The 7585-nt window shown below is 41.6% G+C and overlaps 2 non-coding genes and 1 pseudogene across 2 annotated transcripts; all 3 read left to right on the top strand.

The window, feature by feature from the left end:
• The first annotated feature begins 514 nt into the window (after positions 1–514).
• On the top strand, positions 515–2289 carry LOC149511435 (18S ribosomal RNA; annotated as a pseudogene).
• Positions 2290–2545: 256 nt separating this feature from the next.
• LOC149511434 (5.8S ribosomal RNA) lies at positions 2546–2701 on the top strand. Its single transcript, XR_016333893.1, has one exon. It is a non-coding gene; the product is annotated as a 5.8S ribosomal RNA (ribosomal RNA).
• Positions 2702–2933: 232 nt separating this feature from the next.
• On the top strand, positions 2934–6277 carry LOC149511433 (25S ribosomal RNA). The gene has a single exon (XR_016333885.1). It is a non-coding gene; the product is annotated as a 25S ribosomal RNA (ribosomal RNA).
• The last annotated feature ends 1308 nt before the right edge of the window (positions 6278–7585 follow it).

Raw genomic sequence — 7585 nt, 5'->3', positions numbered from 1 at the left:
TTACTCACTTGTCGAGTAATGACCGGGTTGTTTTAGATCAGTGTGCATGGATTTTACCACTTGTACGTAATGGGCATATGAGTGGTGCTATGGTTACATATGTTGGCAGGCTCCATGCTCGATGCATTGAACTATTGACTCATCATCCTTTTCAATCTCCACTATGTAGTCATCGTACCCTAGGGGTGCAATCAGGATCCTATGCTGCATACCTAAATCGATGGAAATCGGATGTCTTGTTATCCCTCATCCACCTTATGTCCTTAAAGGCTAAGGGTTGGGCCTTAATTGTGCCATGTATCCCAAGTGTGCCACCCAAACCTTCATGGTTGCATTGGTGCATCGATGTTCATTTGTGCTTCCATATGTAGGTTGTTTTATGGGCATGCCTCTTGACCTTTGTTCATCAATGCCATACATTTCATATGCTTGACACTTATGCTTTGTGTTGGCTCTCTTCACTGCTTGGTTGGTGCATTGAGGCCCATGCGATGCCAATGTCCTAAAGGAATGCTACCTGGTTAATCCTGCCAGTAGTCATATGCTTGTCTCAAAGATTAAGCCATGTATGTGTAAGTATAAACTAATTCAGATAGTGAAACTGTGAATGGGTCATTAAATCAATTATAGTTTGTTTGATGGTATCTACTACTCGGATAACCATAGTAATTCTAGAGCTAATATGTGTGACAAACCTTGACTTCTAGAAGGGATGCATTTATTAGATAAAAGGTTGATACAGGCTTTGCCTATTGCTCTAATGATTCATGATAACTCAATGGATCACACGACCTTTATGCTGGCAATGCATTAGCCCTATCAACTTTTGATGGTAGGATAATGGCCTATTATGGTAGAGACAGGTGACAAAAAATTAGGGTTTGATTCTAGAAAGGAAGCCTAAGAAATGGCTGCCACATCCAAGGAAAGTAGTAGTTGCATAAATTACCTTATCTTGACATAGGGAGGTAGTGATAATAAATAACAATATTGGGCTCTATAAGTCTAGTAATTGGAATGAGTACAATCTAAATTCGTTAACTAGGATCCATTAGAGGGCAAGTCTGGTGCCAGTAGTTGTGGTAATTCCAGCTCCAATAGCATATATTTAAGTTGTTGTAGTTAAAAGTTCGTAGTTGGAACTAGGGTTGGGTCATCTGGTCCACCTCACTGTGAGCATTGATCTACCCATCCTTGCTACCAACAATGTGCTCTTGGATTTAATTGGTTGTTTTGTTCCTTCAGTGCTATTACTTTGAAGAAATTAGAGTGCTCGAAATAGGAGCATGGGATAACATCATAGGATTTTGATCCTATTATGTTAGCCTTCAAGATCAAAGTAATGATTAATAGGGACTATCGGGTGCATTCGTATGTCATAGTTAAAGGTGAAATTCTTGGATTTATGAAAAATGAACAACTATGAAAGCATTTGCCAATGATGTTTTCATTAATCAAATATGAAAGTTGGGGGCTCAAAGATGATCAGATACCATCCTAGTCTGAACCATAAATGATGTTGACCAGGGATCAATGGATGTTACTTTTAGGACTCCGCTAGCACCTTATGAGAAATCAAAGTCTTTGGGTTCTAAGGGGAGTATGGTTGTAAGGCTGAAACTTAAAGGGATTGATAGAATGGCACCATCATGAGAGAAGCCAGTGGCTTAATTTGACTCAACACGGGGAAACTTATATGGTCCAAACATAGTAAGGATTAATAGATTGAGAGTTTTTTCTTGATTCTATGGGTGGTGGTGCGTGGTTATTCTTAGCTAGTGGAGTAATTTGTCAAGTTAATTTCGTTAATGAATGAGACTTTAACCTGCTAACTAGCTACATAAAGGTGATCCTTCATGGCTAGCTTCTTAAAAGGATTATGGCCTCTTAGACTAGAGAAGTTTGAGGCAATAATAAGCCTGTAATACCCTTAGATGTTATGGGCCACACGCGTGCTACATTGATGCATTCAATGAGTCTATGCCTTGGCTGATAGGCCCAGTTAATCTTTGAAATTTCATTATGATAGGGATAGATCATTGCAATTGTTGGTCTTCAATGAGGAATTCCTAGTAAGTGTGAGTCATCAGCTCATATTCACTATGTCCTTGCCTTTTGTACGATCACTCATCGCTCCTACCAATTGAATGGTTTCATGAAATGTTCGGATCATGGCAACATGGATGTTCATTGCCTGTGACATCACGAGAAGTCCATTGGACCTTATCATTTAGAGGAAGGAGAAGTCGTAACATGGTTTTTGTAGGTGAATCGATGGAAGGATCATTGTCAAAATCCATTCAAGGAATGACCTGTGAATGCATTAATGAAACACCGAGTGGGTGAGAGTGCCTTTATGCCCTGAGCCTCTTTTGGTCTGGAGAGGCAAAATAATCAACATTATCGCTCATGACTGAATAATAAACCCTTGGAGTGAATCGTGCCAAGGAATCGAAATGAAAAAGAGTGCATGCACTATCACCATCCCATTCATAATCCATGCACGAGTGGCACTGTGACTCTTTTTGTTGTGAAAAACCAAAACAACTCATGACAATAGATATCTTGGCTCTTACATCGATGAAAAACATAGTGAAATGCGATGCTTGGTGTGAATTGTAGAATCCTATAAACCATCGAGTCTTTGAATGCAAGTTGCATCCTAAACCATTAGGCTAAGGGCACGCCTACCTAGGTGTCATACATCATTGGGCTTTTTGAAACCCTCACCCATCAGCTATGGGTGAGAGGACAAAAGATGGCATTTAGTGATCTGGTCAGTCGTGGTTGTCTTAAAAGTGAGTCCTCGACAATGATAGCATCATGACTATTAATAGTCAAGCTCTCGACATGCCTCATCTTTGGTGACAAGTGGTCATTATCCATCCAAACCCTATCGGACCCCCTGCATCACTAGGTTGATGCTCACATCGTGACCCTAGGTCAGGCTGGATTACCCTTTGAGTTTAAGCATATCAATAAGTGGAGGAAAATAAACTTACGAAGATGCCCCTAGTAACAACGAGCAAATTGAGAAAAGTCTAGCTTGAGAATCAAGCACCCCTTACATCCAAATTGTAGTCTAGAGAAGTATTCTCAATGACAAAGTGGCCCAAGTCCCCTAAAAAAGGGTTTCAGAAAGGGTGAGAGCCTTGTTGTGCCCAGACCCTATCGCACCACAAAACAGTGTCTGCGTCTAGGGTTGTTTGGGAATGTAGCCCCAATCAGGTAGTAATTTCCATCCAAGGCTAAATACGAGTGAGAGGCTAATAGTGAACAATTACCACAGGGGAAATATGAAAAAGATTTTGAAAAGAAAATCAAAGAGTGCTTGAAATTGTTGGGAGGAAAGTGCATGGGGGCCGATAATATGCCCCAATCGATGTGGAATGGTGAGAGCTGATCTATTGATTAGCTTGGGGCATGGATAAATGAGGGTCATTATGATGGTCTAAGCCCGAGCTTTTGATATGCCCATGGAGACATCATCGCCATAATTATGGAATGCAGTACACTTTGTCTTAGAGTGCCTCAGCACCTGTGTGCTCTTGACATCGGCCTACAGGCTCCCCATCTGACCTATCTTAACACACAGACCAAAAAATCTAACATGTGTGTGAGTCAATAGGCTAGAAAACCGATAAGGCATAAGGAAGTTGATTGGTCTAATCCCTCATGAGTGCACCATTGACCAACCTTGATCTTTTGAGAAGGGTTCGAGTGTGAGCATGCCTATCGGGATCCGAAAGAAGGTGAACTATGCCTGAGCATGGTGAATCTAGAGGAAACTCTAGTGGAGGTTTGCAGCGATACTGATGCGCAAATCATTCATCTAATTTAGGTATGGGGGTAAAAGACTAATCAAATTATTTAGTAGTTAGTTCCCTCTTAAGTTTCCCTTAGGATAGTTGGAGCCTTTGGTGAGTTTTATCGGGTAAAACCAATGATTAGAGGCATCAGAGGCACAGTGCCCTTGACCTATTCTCAATTTTTAAATAAGAGGATGGCACAACTACTTCGTTGAGCCACGCCATAAAATCAAGAGCTCCAAGTGGGCTATTTTTGGTATGTAAAACTGATGATGCAAGATAAATCGAAAAGCTGGGTTATGGTGCCTAACTGCACGTTATCCTAGAATCAATAAAGGGTGTTAGTCGATTAAGATAACAAGATGGTGCTCATGGAAGTTGAAATCTGCTAAATAGTGTGTCATAACTCACCTGTCAAATTAACTAGCCCTAAAAATGGATGGCACTTAAGTGTACAACCTATACCCGACCCTCAGGGTAAGGGCATCGATGAGTAGGAAGGCACAGTGGCCACTGTAACTTTTGGGGTGCGAGACTAAGCGGAGTAGCTATTGATGCAGATCTTGGTGGTAGCAGCAAATATTCAAATAAGAACTTTAAAGGTCGAAAAGGTGAAAGCTTCCTTGTGAATGAAACTTACACATGGGTTAGTCAATCCTAAGAGATGGGGGAAGCTCATTCGATAGCACATTTGACATGAGCTTCAAAAAGGGATCAAGTTAAAATTCTTGAATTGGGATGTGATGGTTGACGACAATGTTAGGGGGTTCGAAGACATTAGTGGGGGCATTAAGAAGAGTTATCTTTTCTATTTAACAGCTTATCCACCTTGGAAACAACTCAACCAAAGGTAGAGTCCAGTACCTTGAAGAGCATTGAACGTTAAGTGGTGTCCACTACACCCCCAGTGGCACTTGAAAATCTAGAGGATCAAGAGCTGTCCATGCCCAATCGTACTCGTAATCGCATTAGGTCTCCAAGGTAAACAACCTCTTGTTGAATGAACAATGTGGGCAAGGGAAGTTGGCGAAATGGATTCATAACCTCAAAAAAAAGATTGGCTTTGAGGGCTGGGCACAAGGGTCCCAGTCCCAAACCCATCAGTAATTGATGCACTGCTTGAGCTACTTCCAAGATGAGAATGGGTCACTGTATGCTGGTCAAGGGATAGACTGAGAATGGTTCCCTCAAGTGATAAACAGTCGACTCAAAACTGGTATAAATAAGGGGAATCTAACTATTTAAATAAAACAAAGCATTGTGATAGTCCTTATGGATGCTCACGAATGTGATTTTTGCCCAGTGCTCTGAATGTCAAAGTGAAGAAATTCAACCAAGCACGAGCAAATAGTAGGAGTAACTATGACTTTCTTAAGGTAGCTAGGTGCCTTGTCATAAAATTAGTGATGTGCATGAATGGATTAATGAGATTCCCACTATCTTTGTCTACTATCCAGTGACACCATACCCAAGGGAATATGCATGGTGGGATCAATAGGGAAAGAAGACCCTATTTAGCTTGACTATAGTTTGACTTTGTGAAATGACTTGAGAGGTGTAGGATAAATTGGAGCCCTCAAGTGAAATTGAAATACCACTACTTTTAATGTTATTTTACTTATTCTATGAATCAAAAGCAGGGCACGACCCTTTTTTTTGGACCCAAGGTCAGCCTCGATTGGTTGATTTGGGTAGAAGACATTGTCAGGTGGGAAATTTGGCTACGTGACACATTTATTAAAAGATAACATAGGTGTCCTAAAATGAGCTCATAGAATAGAAATTTTTTATGGAACAAAAGGGTAAAAGCTCATTTGGTTTTGATTTCTAGTATGAATACAAACCATGAAAGCATGGCCTATTAATCCTTTAGACCTTCAAAATTTGAAGCTAGAGGTGTCAAAAGAGTTACCACAAGGATAACTAGCTTTTGGCATCTAAGCATTCATAGCAATGTTGCTTTTTGATCCTTCGATGTCGGCTTTTCCTATCATTACAAAGCAAAATTCACCAATTTTTGGATTATTCACCCTCTAATTAGGAATGGTAGCTGGGTTAAGACATCATGAGACAAGTTAGTTTTACCCTATCAATGGCAGCATCGCAATAGTAATTAAACCTAGTACAAGAGGAATTTTTGATTTGGATAATTGGTCATAGCGCTGGGTTGAAAAGCCAGTGGCGTAAAGCTACTGTGTGTTGGATTATGATTAAACACCTCTATGTCAAAATCTAAGTTAGAAGTGATGCATGCGCCTACTGCTCGACTGTCGACCCATAAAGCCATGTGTCGTAGGTGTACCCCCAATGGCAGACAAGTCGCACAAGCCTCGTTAGAGTTCAATTCCCACTGAGTAGTGGGTAGAATCCTTTGTAGACGATTAAATATGTGATCAAGTATTGTAAATGGTAAAGTGGCCTTACTGCCATGCTTAACTGAGATTGAACCCTTTGTCGCTTCGATTCATCCCTCCTCCCACCCACCAAAGCCCTCTTACTTCATTTTTTTACATCGCACCCCCTCTAGGGTTGGGGATGAATGGTGTTCTCCGTTACAACTAATTCACCTAGGAGATGACATCCCTCAATCTAGCATTTAAGTAAATGATAATTGAATGCCTGTGGTATTTATTATAGGGATGGGCTCGTCCTTGGTGTAGGAACTTGCCTCAAACTCCTATTGCCATCACACTTTGGCCTTTGGTGCAGGTGCTTGTTACCTTGGACAACATCACCAGATACTAGATTATTATTGCCTCAGACACCATCATCAGATGCTAGGCCCTTGGTATGAGTGGGATGTTTCCTCAGACACCATCGCCAGATGTCGACACTTGGTAGGTACACTTACCTCGACCATTATCTACATAAGTGGGCCCTTAGTGCGGGTTGGGCTTTAGACATCTCCTTGGCAGATACCAGCACTTGGTGCGGGTTGTTGCCTTGGACACTCTTTTGGTGTATACTGGCACTTGGTGTGTCATGTGTACCATAACCTTCCCACCTAAGGCACTTATCTGCCCTTCATTCACCATCAACACCAAATGATGCTCAATGTGTGTGTCAATGGCTTCGATTTTAACCCAAACTCAATGCGCCCTTGGACAAGGAATTGAATCTACTTGCTTGAGTCAGCCTACAAAACTCAAGTGCTCAGCATAATTCTAGCTTGTCAAACATTGTCCTGTAGTACTGGCCTTTTAGAAGCCTATAAATTTGATTCAAACCATGGCTATGTTTGGGCGTGCCCGTACCTAGGTCTAACCATGTGCCTGCACCTTGATCATTAGTGCTAGCACCTTGATCATTAGTGCTAGCACCTCGATTTGACTGTCTTTACGTATTGCTCACTAGCACCCACACGTGGGCCAAGCTCCATTCTGTCAAACCTAAACACTATGCTTGAGACTATAGAGTCTTGATCACTATCGATACCATTGTTTTGGGATCACTGTGCATACCAATGTTTCAAGCTAGTTCCCTACAACTTAGGCCTCCAGTAGGCCTTATGGCCTGGTCCCCCTGGCTATCATACCTTATCCAGCTAGAATCTTTAAGCATAGACCAGCTTGCAGACTGTGACACATACACATGCCTTAAACACCATCAAGACATGTTGAACCTTGGTCTTGGCACATGCTTCGACCACCATCGACACATGTTAGCCCTTTGTGTGAGTAGTTTCCTCGAACACCATTGGCACATGCTGGGTCGTGCACAATGTGAGGTTATCCTAATACTGAGCTATGCACCATGTGCACCATGATCTGGTAATA

Source organism: Durio zibethinus, chromosome 25 (genome assembly GCF_047325235.1).
Source record: "Durio zibethinus cultivar Kanyao isolate XHJ-2024 chromosome 25, ASM4732523v1, whole genome shotgun sequence".
NCBI classification, from domain to species: domain Eukaryota; kingdom Viridiplantae; phylum Streptophyta; class Magnoliopsida; order Malvales; family Malvaceae; genus Durio; species Durio zibethinus.
The sequence above is the reverse complement of the archived record's forward strand: the minus strand, read 5'-3'. Positions and strand labels throughout refer to the sequence as shown.